This window comes from Polyodon spathula, chromosome 8 (assembly GCF_017654505.1).
Source record: "Polyodon spathula isolate WHYD16114869_AA chromosome 8, ASM1765450v1, whole genome shotgun sequence".
NCBI classification, from domain to species: Eukaryota; Metazoa; Chordata; class Actinopteri; order Acipenseriformes; family Polyodontidae; genus Polyodon; species Polyodon spathula.
The window spans coordinates 50,093,398-50,109,173 of NC_054541.1; positions in this window are offsets into that span (position 1 = coordinate 50,093,398).

Genomic DNA, 15,776 nt, shown 5'->3' on the forward strand with positions numbered 1-15,776 from the left:
GCTCTGCTCTCTCTCTCCTGTGTGTGTTTGAGGAGGCTGTGTGCTGCTGAGCTCTGCTCTCTCTCCTGTGTGTGTTTGAGGAGGCTGTGTGCTGCTGAGCTCTGCTCTCTCTCCTGTGTGTGTTTGAGGAGGCTGTGTGCTGCTGAGCTCTGCTCTCTCTCCTGTGTGTGTTTGAGGAGGCTGTGTCCTGCTGAGCTCTGCTCTCTCTCTCTGTGTGTGTTTGAGGAGGCTGTGTGCTGCTGAGCTCTGCTCTCTCTCCTGTGTGTGTTTGAGGAGGCTGTGTTATGCTGAGCTCTGCTCTCTCTCCTGTGTGTGTTTGAGGAGGCTGTGTGCTGCTGAGCTCTGCTCTCTCTCCTGTGTGTGTTTGAGGAGGCTGTGTCCTGCTGAGCTCTGCTCTCTCTCCTTTGTATGTTTGAGGAGGCTGTGTGCTGCTGAGCTCTGCTCTCTCTCCTGTGTGTGTTTGAGGAGGCTGTGTGCTGCTGAGCTCTGCTCTCTCTCCTGTGTGTGTTTGAGGAGGCTGTGTGCTGCTGAGCTCTGCTCTCTCTCCTGTGTGTGTTTGAGGAGGCTGTGTGCTGCTGAGCTCTGCTCTCTCTCCTGTGTGTGTTTGAGGAGGCTGTGTGCTGCTGAGCTCTGCTCTCTCTCTCCTGTGTGTGTTTGAGGAGGCTGTGTTATGCTGAGCTCTGCTCTCTCTCTCCTGTGTGTGTTTGAGGAGGCTGTGTGCTGATGAGCTCTGCTCTCTCTCCTGTGTGTGTTAGAGGAGGCTGTGTGGTGCTGAGCTCAGGGCAGGGTCTCTCTGCTCACCATTATATCCACTATGTTGAAGTCCAGAGGGATTTTTGGATAGGATGTCTGCAGCCAGCTCCTGCACCACCTTAGTGAAAGACTTTCCAGCACCTGAGACCTGCAAGGCAGCAGACACATAAAAACACAGACAGACACAAAGACAGACAGACAGACGCTGACTAGTGAATCACTATAGAAACCCCCAGGACCCTAGAGCTCCAGGTTACAGACCCTGGCTAGTGTGTCACTAAAGAAACCTCCAGGACCCCAGAGCTCCAGGTTACAGTGTATCACTATAGAAAATCACCATATCCTACAGTCACACCACTGCTGATGCTGTTCCATCTTAACGCCACTGGGTGGCAGCATAACCTTGGCAACAGCACAGGGTCCACAAGAACGCTGGAGTTTGGAAACCCTCACTCTCAGTTCTGCAGCTGGTAGTGGAGCTGGCATTTTAAGTGCCCCGGCTGTCGGTGAGCCCCACCTGGACCTGCCGGGCGCTGATCCGCAGGTCCAACTCGTATGGGATGTTCCAGCCAGCGAGCCGGACATGCGCCACTCCTGAACCAGACATGGATGAAGCACAGCCCGAACAGCAGCCTCTCCCACTCCTGAGAGAGAGACAGAGAGAGAGGGGGGAACCGTTACACTGAGAACCAGCCTCACACACTTCTGAGAGAGAGACAGAGAGAGAGGGGGGAACCGTTACACTGAGAACCAGCCTCTCACACTCCTGAGAGAGAGGACAGAGAGAGAGGGGGGAAACTTGGTCGGAGTTGACACTGAGAACTCTGCCTCTCTCTCCTGGCAATGTGAGAGACAGTCGGAGTGGGGGACCGTCTCTGAGAACAGCCTCTCCACACTCTTGGCAAGATGTGACAGAGAGAGGAGTGTGGGAGGACTCTACACTGAGAACCAGCTCTCACCTCCGAGAGCGGTGACTCTTGAGAGAGAGGGGGGAACCGTTACAATGAGAACCAGCCTCACACACTCCTGAGAGAGAGACAGAGAGAGAGGGGGGAACCGTTACACTGAGAACCAGCCTCACACTCCTGAGAGAGAGACAGAGAGGGGGGGGGGGGACCGCGTAGAGGAGTGTGAGAACCAGCTGGGTCTGTCACAAAGAGAGGGGGGGAGAGACAGAGACAGAGAGAGAGAGGGGAGGAGAGTGAAAGAGAGACAAAGACATAGCGAGAGGGTGAGAGAGTGAAAGAGAGACAGAGAGGAGAACTTCTCAAAGGGGACCCTAGCTGTCAGAACATCCTTATCAATACACAGGTCAAATCTGAGAGAGAGATTATTATTATTATTATTATTATTATTATTATTATTATTGCTCCAGCCTCTGTATCGGAGAGAGGGTTAGTATTATTATGAGACAGAAATGAGCCAGTCTCTGTAGAGCTGTGTGTGCGGGCTCACCCAGGGCTTGCTCCAGCCTCTGTAGAAGGCAGGGTCGGAGATAGGGTTAGTATTATTATTATTAATGATCCTGTATGAAATGAAGCCAGTCTCTGTAGAGCTGTGTGTGCGGGCTCACCCAGGGCTTGCTCCAGCCTCTGTAGAAGGCAGGGTCAGAGATAGGGTTAGTATTATTATTATTAATGATCCTGTATGAAACGAAGCCAGTCTCTGTAGAGCTGTGTGTGCGGGCTCACCCAGGGCTTGCTCCAGCCTCTGTAGAAGGCAGGGTCGGAGATAGGGTTAGTATTATTATTATTAATGATCCTGTATGAAACGAAGCCAGTCTCTGTAGAGCTGTGTGTGCGGGCTCACCCAGGGCTTGCTCCAGCCTCTGTAGAAGGCAGGGTTAGAGTTAGGGTTAGTATTATTATTATTAATAATGATCCTGTATGAAACGAAGCCAGTCTCTGTAGAGCTGTGTATGCGGGCTCACCCAGGGCTTGCTCCAGCCTCTGTAGAAGGCAGGGTCAGAGATAGGGTTAGTATTATTATTATTAATAATGATCCTGTATGAAACGAAGCCAGTCTCTGTAGAGCTGTGTATGCGGGCTCACCCAGGGCTTGCTCCAGCCTCTGTAGAAGGCAGGGTCAGAGATAGGGTTAGTATTATTATTATTAATAATGATCCTGTATGAAACGAAGCCAGTCTCTGTAGAGCTGTGTGTGCGGGCTCACCCAGGGCTTGCTCCAGCCTCTGTAGAAGGCAGGGTTAGAGTTAGGGTTAGTATTATTATTATTAATGATCCTGTATGAAACGAAGCCAGTCTCTGTAGAGCTGTGTGTGCGGGCTCACCCAGGGCTTGCTCCAGCCTCTGTAGAAGGCAGGGTTAGAGATAGGGTTAGTATTATTATTATTAATGATCCTGTATGAAACGAAGCCAGTCTCTGTAGAGCTGTGTGTGCGGGCTCACCCAGGGCTTGCTGCAGCCTCTGTAGAAGGCAGGGTTAGAGTTAGGGTTAGTATTATTATTATTAATGATCCTGTATGAAATGAAGCCAGTCTCTGTAGAGCTGTGTGTGCGGGCTCACCCAGGGCTTGCTCCAGCCTCTGTAGAAGGCAGGGTTAGAGTTAGGGTTAGTATTATTATTATTAATGATCCTGTATGAAACGAAGCCAGTCTCTGTAGAGCTGTGTGTGCGGGCTCACCCAGGGCTTGCTCCAGCCTCTGTAGAAGGCAGGGTTAGAGTTAGGGTTAGTATTATTATTATTAATGATCCTGTATGAAACGAAGCCAGTCTCTGTAGAGCTGTGTGTGCGGGCTCACCCAGGGCTTGCTCCAGCCTCTGTAGAAGGCAGGGTCGGAGATAGGGTTAGTATTATTATTATTAATAATGATCCTGTATGAAACGAAGCCAGTCTCTGTAGAGCTGTGTGTGCGGGCTCACCCAGGGCTTGCTCCAGCCTCTGTAGAAGGCAGGGTTAGAGTTAGGGTTAGTATTATTATTATTAATGATCCTGTATGAAACGAAGCCAGTCTCTGTAGAGCTGTGTGTGCGGGCTCACCCAGGGCTTGCTCCAGCCTCTGTAGAAGGCAGGGTCGGAGATAGGGTTAGTATTATTATTATTAATGATCCTGTATGAAACGAAGCCAGTCTCTGTAGAGCTGTGTGTGCGGGCTCACCCAGGGCTTGCTCCAGCCTCTGTAGAAGGCAGGGTTAGAGTTAGGGTTAGTATTATTATTATTAATGATCCTGTATGAAACGAAGCCAGTCTCTGTAGAGCTGTGTGTGCGGGCTCACCCAGGGCTTGCTCCAGCCTCTGTAGAAGGCAGGGTCGGAGATAGGGTTAGTATTATTATTATTAATGATCCTGTATGAAACGAAGCCAGTCTCTGTAGAGCTGTGTGTGCGGGCTCACCCAGGGCTTGCTCCAGCCTCTGTAGAAGGCAGGGTCGGAGATAGGGTTAGTATTATTATTATTAATGATCCTGTATGAAACGAAGCCAGTCTCTGTAGAGCTGTGTGTGCGGGCTCACCCAGGGCTTGCTCCAGCCTCTGTAGAAGGCAGGGTCGGAGATAGGGTTAGTATTATTATTATTAATGATCCTGTATGAAACGAAGCCAGTCTCTGTAGAGCTGTGTAGGGCTTGCTGTCTGTAGAAGGCAGGGTCTCACCCAAGGGGCCCGGTTAGACATTAATCCGTCCCAGGGTCAGTCTCCTGTAGAATTACTATGTGGTGTTGCTTCAGCTCAAGACAGGGCGACGCACAGCCTCGTGATAGAAGGCGGGTCGGAGATATCTTTAGTATCCCATCATTTAATAATGATCCTGTATGTTTAATGAAGCCTCGTCTCTGTAGAGTGTGTTGTGCGGGCTCACATCTTGCTCCAGCCCTTATCCCTCGGCGATAGGGTTAGTTTCTTATTATTAATGGTTGAAACGGGTTTAGGGTTAGGGTTAGGGTTAGGGTTAGGGATAGGGTTAGGGTTAGGGTTTAGGGTTAGGGTTAGGGTTAGGGTTAGGGTTAGGGTTAGGGTTAGGGGGTTAGGGTTAGGGTTAGGTAGGAACTTTGTTTCCCTGAGAAACCTACACTTGGTTGGTTTTCCAGGGAAAGAAAGGTGCACGGGCCATCTGACTGTTTTTGGATTTATTTTTCTGTTTTTTTGTTTGTTTCAAATCTCTTTTTCTAGTGTAGGTCTATCGTGGAGTTCCTAATGTTTAGGCCCAGTGGGAAAGCAGTTTGTAGTTTGTTGATCCAGTCTTTTTCTCTCCATTTCCTTTCTCCGATTGTCCAGTTCTGGTTCCTCTCCAGCCCTGTAATTCTCAGAGATTCTAAGTTGTGTTGTAGAAAGTGTGCTACTAGAGGTGTTTGCGATTCTTTTTTGTGTTTGATATTATAGATGTGTTGTGTTAGTCTTACTCGGATAGTGTTGCCTGTTTCTCCAATGTAAATAATTTTGCATGTATCGCATTGTATCGCATAGATGCAGTTACTGCTGTTTTGTGTAAAGGTTTGTGGAATGTTGTATGTGGTGCCTGTGGTTTTGCTCTGGAGTGTGGTAAGTTGTTTGAAGTGTCGTGGTGCTTTTGTTGGTTTGCGATTAAGTGCAGGCAGTTTACTGGACACTAAGTAGTTGTTCAAGTTTTTGTTTTTTCTGTAGGCTGAGATTACCTTGTGCCCTGTAAGAAGGTTGGTGTCTTGTAATTTGTTGGTTAGATTTTGCTTGACCTGTGAGTTAGCTGCAACACTAAAATGTGAGTAGGTAGTTATAAGTGGAATAATCTTTTTGTTGTCTGTAGGCTTTTGTTCTAGGAAGGTTTTCCTTATTCCTCTGAGGAAGGAACGGGAGTACCCCCTTTGCCTGAGTGCTGTGAATAAGATTTTGGTAGCTGCCTGGAAGTCAGTAGGTTGTGTGCAAATTCTGTGGAATCTGAGTAGCTGTGATTTGATTAAACCTCTAAAGGTGTGTTTAGGGTGGTAGCTTGTTTTGTGTAATAAAGTGTGTGTGTCAGTTTCTTTAAAATATACTTTGGTGTCTAGCTGGTGTGTTTGTGAAAAATGTGTTCCTTTGTAAGTGGTCGTGTCTAGAAAGTTTACTTCGCTGCTATGTGTGGTGTATTTCACTTTGATGGACTGATGGTGTGTGTTAAGTAAAGAGATGAAATTTTTAAATTCGTCTATGCTATGTGTCCAAGTGCCCCAAATGTCATCTAGGTACCTGAAATAGTGCGTTGGTCTCTGTGGGCATCTGCGGAGGATCGTCTCTTCCCAGTCGGCCATGTAGATGTTGGCATACGATGGCGCAAAGCGTTTCCCCATCGCTGTTCCTTTGGTCTGTAGGTAGAATTGGTTGTCAAATTCAAAGTCATTTTTTGTTAAGCTGATTTCCAGGAGTTTGATCAATTCTTCGTCTGGTCTGGTTGGATCTGGGTTCAGATTCAAGCATTTCCTGACAGCTGCAATGCCTGCGTTGGTCTCTATGTTTGTGTACAAGCTGTCTATGTCTATTGTAAAAAGAAAAGCAGTTTCTGTTAGTTTGAGTGTTTTAATTTTTTCTATGAAATCATATGTGTCTTTGAGGTAGCTAGTGTGTTTGGTGGATAGGGGGTTTAAAAAGTGATCTATGTATTCTGCAATTCTATATGATTCGCTGTTGCAGTCCGATACTATCGGTCTGCCTGGTGGTATGGTGTGTGGGATAGTCCAAGTGTCTGGCGATTTGTGTATTTTTGGTAGCGTGTAAAAAAGGCATGCTCTGGGTGTGTCTGCCCCCCTGAGATAGTGTGCTTGTTTTTTGGTAATTATTTTTTGGTCTGTTAGTGTTTGTATTATTCTATTAATTTCCTGAGCGGAATCAAGATAAATTGGGTTTAGGGTTAGGGTTAGGGTTAGGGTTAGGGTTAGGGTTAGGGTTAGGGTTAGGGTTAGGGTAGGGTTAGGGTTAGGGTTAGGGTTAGGGTTAGGGTTAGGGTTAGGGTTAGGGTTAGGGTTAGGGTTAGGGTTAGGGTTAGGGTTAGGGTTAGGGTTAGGGTTAGGGTTAGGGTTAGGGTTAGGGTTAGGGTTAGGGTTAGGGTTAGGGTTAGGGTTAGGGTTAGGGTTAGGGTTAGGGTTAGGGTTAGGGTTAGGGTTAGGGTTAGGGTTAGGGTTAGGGTTAGGGTTAGGGTTAGGGTTAGGGTTAGGGTTAGGGTTAGGGTTAGGGTTAGGGTTAGGGTTAGGTTTAGGGTTAGGGGTTAGGGTTAGGGTTAGGGTTAGGGTTAGGGTTAGGGTTAGGGTTAGGGTTAGGGTAGGGTTAGGGTTAGGGTTAGGGTTAGGGTTAGGGTTAGGTTAGGGTTAGGGTTAGGGTTAGGGTTAGGGTAGGGTTAGGGTTAGGGTTAGGGTTAGGGTTAGGGTTAGGGTTAGGGTTAGGGTTAGGGCTAGGGTTAGGGTTAGGGTTAGGGTCGGGTTAGGGTTAGGGTTAGGGTTAGGGTTAGGGTTAGGGTCGGTTTAGGGTTGGACAGTCTGGCGAGCAGCCCTTTATGCGGCTCAATGGTCATCTTGATGCCGTCCTGCAGGATGGACACGGGGAAGTCTGCCGAAGGGTAGCTGGTCAGCCAGAGGCAGAAGCCTTGCCGCGTGCGCTCCCGGTCTGGGATGAGCTCCTGGCAGATCTGCTCCAGCTCCGGGAGCCAGCTGAGAGCCAGGTGCCCTCAGTTACGCCCTGCCAGAGGATAGGGACATACTTAGCCAGACGCTTCCTGCTGTACGCTGCATAGCTGACTCATCCAGCTTGGACACATTATCCAATAACATATATCAGAAAAAGTTTAAGAGAAATCACTGTTCGGGTTTTCTCAACCCTTACACAGTACAAGTTTCCCATATTAAAAGCATAGCAAAGTGTAATCAAGCACAGTGAAAGCATGGCAAAGCATAGATAAGATAATAGCGAGCAAGGTAAACTATGGTTAATGCACAGCATAACCATTGGAAAAGCATGAAAGGAAACCTGCAAAAATACCACGGGAAACTCTTCTAAGAGAACTCCAGGACATCTTCTCTTGTGAGCAGGTGTTATGTGTGTGGGGGGCCTCTTATTAGAACAGAAATCTTCTCCTCTCAGCCAGACTGCACAAGATGACATCTCTCAGAACAATAAGAGCCACCCTGCCCTTGCGTGACACATATGTACTGAAACACTGGAATCCCCTGCAACAAACCCACCTTCTTGATCATCCTGCAAGCCATGGATCCCTGCCCCTGGGAGATGGTCTGCATGGCCTTTGCCATCCCTAGAACAAGAGGGAGACTCAGACAAGCACACTAGCCCTGTCCTCAAACCATCTTCTGAGAGGGAGACAGACAAGCACACCAGCCCTGGAACGAGAACCATCCTCTGAGAGGGAGACAGACAAGCACACCAGCCCTGTCCTCAAACCATCCTCAAAGAGGGAGACAGACAAGCAAACCATATTCTGAGAGGGAGACTCCCAGCCAAGCCCTCTACCGCCCCCTGTTGGCTGCCCTGAGAAGGGTGTGGTAACGGGTGCCCTACACTGCACAGACCAGACCAAATAAGGGCTGTTCCAGCCCAGGCTTCTGTTTCAATGTGAACCAATCCCTCCCCCTGAAGATCCGTTCATTTACACTTGGGGGCGCTAGCTCCCTATGATTAAAAATAGAAATACAGAACGGCTAGTGACTAATCTAAGCAGCACTCCTGTTCCTCATTTTCAAAGACTTTCAAAGACTAACAACTCATGGGCACCAGGGCCGCTGCAGAGAGAGGGTTTAGAGATTTTGCTTTCCTGCTACAGAATACATGTTCTATATGTCTGTTGTCCTACTTAGTTGTTCCAGGATAATGGGGAAGTTGTGGCAGAACCAAAAGTGCAGTTCTTTTGATGGTGTTTCCGAGCTGTGACCAGCAGCCCTTTCATGTGTTTCACATGCACTGTATATATTATCCAGCAGAGCATTGAAAACAGTCCAGACTCTGCCAGCTCCTGGTAACATGCTTTAATTGCATTGCTTTTAAATGCTGGTAAATTATTAACAACACAGCTGCCTGACCTATTTGACAGAAAAAGACCATTACCAATTATAAGAGCTTTTATTAAAAAAAGGTTGTCTTTACTCCCACGCCGAGTGCGTCGCTGTGGGTAGGTGTGAGGAGACTAATCAAATTCTATATATAAAGCATCATTCACATCAAAGGCATCTCAAGACGCTGTACAGCAACAACAATTCATAATCAAATACAATCCAAAAAATACAAACGATATACAGGAAAACAACGTTAAAAAGACAGTAGAGGCACACTAGGCTTTAAAGTCCCAGCCTCCCTAACAAAGACAGGAAGTGCATTCCATAGCTGTGGTGCTGTGTGTGAGGACAGGTACCTTGCTCCTCTGCGAAGCGCAGGAGAATGGCCATGGGGTCGGCCCCGGGTGAGAGCAGGAACACCAGGGGGGTGCCATGGCTGGAGTCCCTGTAGCTGTGCTGGAGGTCGAAGGGTGGGGGCTCAATGTAGGGGGCGCCCACATGGTCAATGATGAACTGCTGGGCTGCAGGGATGATCTGTGACCAGACAGACAAACAGACAAGAAAGCAATCAGACAGACAGACAGACAAGAAAGCAATCAGACAGACAGACAGACAAGAAAGAAATCAGACAGACAGACAGACAAACAGACAAGAAAGCAAACAGACAGACAGACAGACAAGAAAGAAATCAGACAGACAGACAGACAAACAGACAAGAAAGCAATCAGACAGACAGACAGACAGGCAAGAAAGCAATCAGGCAGGCAGACAGACAGACAGACAGAAAAGCAATCAGACAGACAAACAAGAAAGCAATGAGACACACAGACAGACAAACAAACAAGAAAGAAATCACGACAGACAAGAAAGCAATCAGACAGACAAGAAAGCAATCAGACAAGCAATCAGACAGACAAGAAAGCAATCAGACAGACAGACAGACAAGAAAGCAATCAGACAAGCAATCAGACAGACAAGAAAGCAATCAGACAGACAGACAAGAAAGCAATCAGACAGACAGACAGACAAGAAAGCAATCAGACAAGCAATCAGACAGACAAGAAAGCAATCAGACAAGCAATCAGACAGACAAGAAAGCACTCAGACAGACAGACAAACAAGAAGCAATCAGACAGCAGCTGAAATCCCCAGACGGGGGTCCACACTGTTCAACCAACTAAATCAGCCTTTCGTTAGTGTTCTTGCTCAAAAATAGTATATTAGTGTGTAGGGTTTCCTGACCCAGCGACTGCGGATCTCAACGACCATTCTAGATGCTTCTTGCTGCTTATCCAGTTTCCTTGCAGCAGCTTGTAAAAACAAATATGAGAATTGGGTTTTTGTGATATACTGCATTTTTAAAGGGTCCTCCCCTATAAGTGAAACTATAAAAAAAGTTTTAAAGCAATACAATGCAATACATGTATGCAGCGTTTCTGCACATTAAAAATGCATGCTTTCTAAAATATAAAACAGCCCATTTCTCTTCCGGCTTATTAGCACTGTTTTCCTTTTCCAAAGTGTTAAGTAATGAATTACTTTAAGCCCTGCATTAACCCTTTAAAAGACCAGGAAGTTTAGTTTGGCATGCTATCAGGATGGAGTCCATGCACTTGTACAGGATTAAGTATGTGTATGCAGGCAGTGGAGATGCTGTGTTTGTGCTTGAATAGGACACAACAGCCATCTGTCCTCTGAGCTTTATTCAGTGACAGGGCAAGCCCACCACTGTTCTGAGCACTATATTAACTCTAGCAAGGGAAAGAGAAGCCCTGAAGCAGACAGGTAAAGGGTTCAGTATTGTTCAGAGCTCACTGCCCTTTACATGAGAGCTGGCCCTTCAAGCTCTGTGGTCCTTTCTTTTTTTATCATTCTAGATACTCCTATGAAATATGCATTATGTTTTTGTAGTTGGAGTAGCACAAGCTGTTGGGCAGAATTAATGCATTGTATAAGCAGAGCCTGCCTCGTTGAGCAGAGATTCAATGCTCGCTCTTCACAAATTAGTTATGGATTTTCTGTCTGAGATTTCAATTAACTGTGGCCGCGTCCATATGCTCAGTGTTAGGTGTGCAGTGCTCAGTGCTCAGTGCTCAGTGCTCAGTGCTCAGTGTTCAGTGTGCGCTGCTCAGTGCTCAGTGCTCAGTGTTAGGTGTGCAGTACGCAGTACTCAGTGCTCAGTGCTCAGTGTTCGGTGCTCAGTGCTCAGTGCTCAGTGTTAGGTGTGCAGTGCGCAGTGCTCAGTGCTCAGTGCTCAGTGTCCAGTGCTCAGTGCTCAGTGTACAGGTGTGTGCAGTGCCCAGTGCTAGGTGCTCAGTGCTCAGTGTGCGGTTCTAGGTGTGCAGTGCGCAGTGCTCAGTGCTCAGTGCTCAGTGTCCAGTGCTCCCTGCTAGATATACAATGTGCAGTGCCCAATGCTAGGTGCACAGTGCTAGGTGTGCGGTTCTAGGTGTGCAGTGTGCAGTGTTTAGTGCTCAGTGCTAGGTTTGCATTGTGCAGTTCTAGGTGTGTAGTGTGCTGTGTGTGGTGCTCAGTGCTCAGTGCTAGGTGTGCAGTGTGTGGTGCTCAGTGCTCGGTCTAACCTTGTCTGGATGGATGCAGAGCAAAATTAGCTAGGTTTGCGGTTCTCAGTGTGCAGTGTGCGGTGCTAGGTTTGCGGTGCTAGGTGTGCAGTGCTCAGTGTGCAGTGATCAGTGCTAGGTGTGCAGTGTGTGGTGCTAGGTGTGCGGTGCTCAGTGCTCAGTGCTAGGTGTGCGGTGCTCAGTGCTCAGTGCTAAGTGTGCAGTGTGCAGTGTGCAGTGTGTGTGCAGTGTGCAGTGTGCAGTGTGCGGTGCTAGGTGTGCGGTGCTCAGTGCTCTGTGCTAGGTGTGCAGTGTGCAGTGTGCAGTGCTCAGTGTGCAGTGTGAGGTGCTAGGTGTGCAGTGCTCAGTGTGCAGTGTGCAGTGCTAGATGTGCAGTGTGCGGTGCTAGGTGTGCAGTCCTAGGTGTGCGGTGCTCAGTGCTCAGTGCAAGGTGTGCAGTGTGCAGTGTGCAGTGCTAGGTGTGCAGTGCTCAGTGCTTGGTGTGGGGTCTCACCTTATCTGGATGGATGCAGCGCAGGACCAGCAGTCTCTGGAATGTAGTCAGCAGGTGCTCCCAGGGCTATGGCAGGGGCAGCTCATTGGGATGGGAGGCATCGTAGATCTTCTTCCACTCTGCCACCTGAACACATAATGCTATTATGGCAAAAACTCCTTCAATTTTTTTAATGTAACTGTACTCAATGGGACTTTTCAGATAACTGATACAGTACAAGGCTACCATGTTTGCACAGGATATCAGGCAGTTTCCAATGCTTTTCCCAGGCTTTTAGTACACATTTAGTACTTTAGAAATGCTTTGCCATAGCTCTCTGTGACTCATGATGCAGAACTGCACTTTATTGCATTTTATTATACTCCACTTAGGGGGGCTTTGTTGTAACTGCAGCACATCAGAAAGCACTGCTGGATAAACAACATGAAATACCTCTTCTAGACATTGACACTACAGGACTTATGAAAAAGAGTTTCATATTCATAAAACAGCTCTCGTCTCAGAAAGGTTCAGCAAGTTCCAGATTTGTATTTAATTTAATAAGGCTTTAAACAAAGCTTGTTTTTAAATTGTGAAATCGGACCTGTAGTCTCTCTGAAGTCAGTGAGTGAACATGCTGCTTTATGTGCTCTGAAAAAAGAAATAATTCAGAGTGACGGACCAGCGCGTTCTCTGCCTCCGCCTCGTCCACCTGGCCGCGGTTCCACTGCAGCCCCACGCAGAGCAGGAAGGAGAAAAGCATCTTGTGCTTCTCAAACAGCAAGAGGCACACGTTCTGGTACACACTGCAGGTTATCAATCTGCACTGTACTGGGACTCTACTGTGCTAAAACAGGGGTTTTCATCCAGAACTATAAACTCTGTTTTTTTTTTCTTTTAGTATTTCTACAAATAATGTGTGTTTTGCAGGTCTCTCTCTCACCTGTATGTGAAGTGAGTGTGGAGGAGTCTGGTCTCTCTCACCTGTTTGTAAAGTGAGTGTGGAGGAGTCTGGTCTCTCTCACCTGTATGTGAAGTGAGTGTGGAGGAGTCTGGTCTCACCTGTATGTGAAGTGAGTGTGTGGGAGTCTGGTCTCACCTGTATGTGAAGTGAGTGTGGAGGAGTCTGGTCTCACCTGTATGTGAAGTGAGTGTGGAGGAGTCTGGTCTCACCTGTATGTGAAGTGAGTGTGGAGGAGTCTGGTCTCTCACACCTGTTTGTAAAGTGAGTGTGGAGGAGTCTGGTCTCTCTCAACTGTATGTGAAGTGAGTGTGGAGGAGTCTGGTCTCACCTGTATGTGAAGTGAATGTGTGGGAGTCTGGTCTCACCTGTATGTGAAGTGAGTGTGGAGGAGTCTGGTCTCTCACACCTGTTTGTAAAGTGAGTGTGTAGGAGTCTGGTCTTACCTGTATGTGAAGTGAGTGTGGAGGAGTCTGGTCTCACCTGTATGTGAAGTGAGTGTGGAGATTGCTGATCCTCTCGTGCAGCAGAGTGGCTCGCTCGCTCTGTATGTGAAGTAGAGGTTGTGAACCAGGCCAGGGAGTACTAGTACATGGGGTCGATGTTTGCCAGGTCAGAGATTACAAAGAACAGCACTATGGAGTGGTTCGCATGAGTGAGGAGACAGGTCACAGTGAGTGGGAGGAGTCTGGTCTCACCTGTATGTGACAGTGAGTGTGGAGACACACTGATCCTCTCGTGCAGCAGTGTGGAGACAGCTCGCTCTGGGTGATGGAGTTGATGTAGAGGTTGATGAACCAGGCCATGTCCTCACTTTGTAAAACACTTTTTTAAGAACTAAATATGCCAGGTCAGAGATTACAAAGAACAGCACTATTTAGTGGTTGTCGCTTTCACCTGTGTGGACTGACAGGAGTTCGAAATAGTAAATAAAAATATGTGAGCGTCAATGAGAAGTCCCCACAATTATAGGAATACAAACATGTGTGTGCGCGCTTGTGTGTGTGTGTGTGTGTGCAATGCACTACACTGCAGAAGCAAAGCACATCATTAACAGAGATCCTGATTGCTGTGTGTGTGTGTGTGCAATGCACTACACTGCAGAAGCAAAGCACATCATTAACAGAGATCCTGATTGCTATGTGTGTGTGTGTGTGTGCAATGCACTACACTGCAGAAGCAAAGCACATCATTAACAGAGATCCTGATTGCTATGTGTGTGTGTGTGTGTCAATGCTTACACTGCAGAAGCAAAGCACATCATTAACAGAGATCCTGATTGCTATGTGTGTGTGTCTGTGCAATGGAGTTGCAGAAAAAGCACATCATTAACAGAGATCCTGATTGCTATGTGTGTGTGTGTGCAATGCATTACACTGCAGAAGCAAAGCACATCATTAACAGAGATCCTGATTGCTATGTGTGTGTGTGTGTGCAATGCACTACACTGCAGAAGCAAAGCACATCATTAACAGAGATCCTGATTGCTATGTGTGTGTGTGTGTGTGCAATGCACTACACTGCAGAAAAAGCACATCATTAACAGAGATCCTGATTGCTATGTGTGTGTGTGTGTGCAATGCACTACACTGCAGAAGCAAAGCACATCATTAACAGAGATCCTGATTGCTATGTGTGTGTGTGTGCACTACACTGCAGAAGCAAAGCACATCATTAACAGAATCTTAAACTGAGCGTTGCTGTGTGTGTGTGTGTGCACCACTACACTGCGAAGTCAAAGATGTTTCACTTTTCCTACAGAGATCCTGATTGCTAAATGGGTGTTGTATTTTAATCTTGACAGAGATTGATCTGGTGTAGTGTGTGTAGGACTAACGATACACAGAAGCACACACACATCCATTAACAGTGACGTGATCGCTATGTGTGTGTGTGTGTGTGTTTGTGCATTACACTGCAGAAGCAAAGCACATCATTAACAGGAGAACGTTGATCGTTGACGAGCAATGCATTTTACCTGATTACACTGCAGAAGCAAAGCACATCATTAACAGAGATCCTGATTGCTATGTGTGTGTGTGTGTGCAATGCATTACACTGCAGAAGCAAAGCACATCATTAACAGAGATCCTGATTGCTATGTGTGTGTGTGTGTGTGTGCAATGCATTACACTGCAGAAGCAAAGCACATCATTAACAGAGATCCTGATTGCTATGTGTGTGTGTGTGTGTGCAATGCACTACACTGCAGAAGCAAAGCACATCATTAACAGAGATCCTGATTGCTATGTGTGTGTGTGTGTGCAATGCACTACACTGCAGAAGCAAAGCACATCATTAACAGAGATCCTGATTGCTATGTGTGTGTGTGTGTGTGCAATGCACTACACTGCAGAAGCAAAGCACATCATTAACAGAGATCCTGATTGCTATGTGTGTGTGTGTGTGTGTGCAATGCACTACACTGCAGAAGCAAAGCACATCATTAACAGAGATCCTGATTGCTATGTGTGTGTGTGTGTGCAATGCACTACACTGCAGAAGCAAAGCACATCATTAACAGAGATCCTGATTGCTATGTGTGTGTGTGTGTGCAATGCACTACACTGCAGAAGCAAAGCACATCATTAACAGAGATCCTGATTGCTATGTGTGTGTGTGTGTGCAATGCATTACACTGCAGAAACAAAGCACATCATTAACAGAGATCAATGCATTACACTGCAGAAGCAAAGCACATCATTAACAGAGATCCTGATTGCTATGTGTGTGTGTGTGTGCAATGCACTACACTGCAGAAGCAAAGCACATCATTAACAGAGATCCTGATTGCTATGTGTGTGTGTGTGTGTGCAATGCACTACACTGCAGAAGCAAAGCACATCATTAACAGAGATCCTGATTGCTATGTGTGTGTGTGTGTGCAATGCACTACACTGCAGAAGCAAAGCACATCATTAACAGAGATCCTGATTGCTATGTGTGTGTGTGTGCAATGCATTACACTGCAGAAGCAAAGCACATCATTAACAGAGATCCTGATTGCTATGTGTGTGTGTGTGTGCAATGCACTACACTGCAGAAGC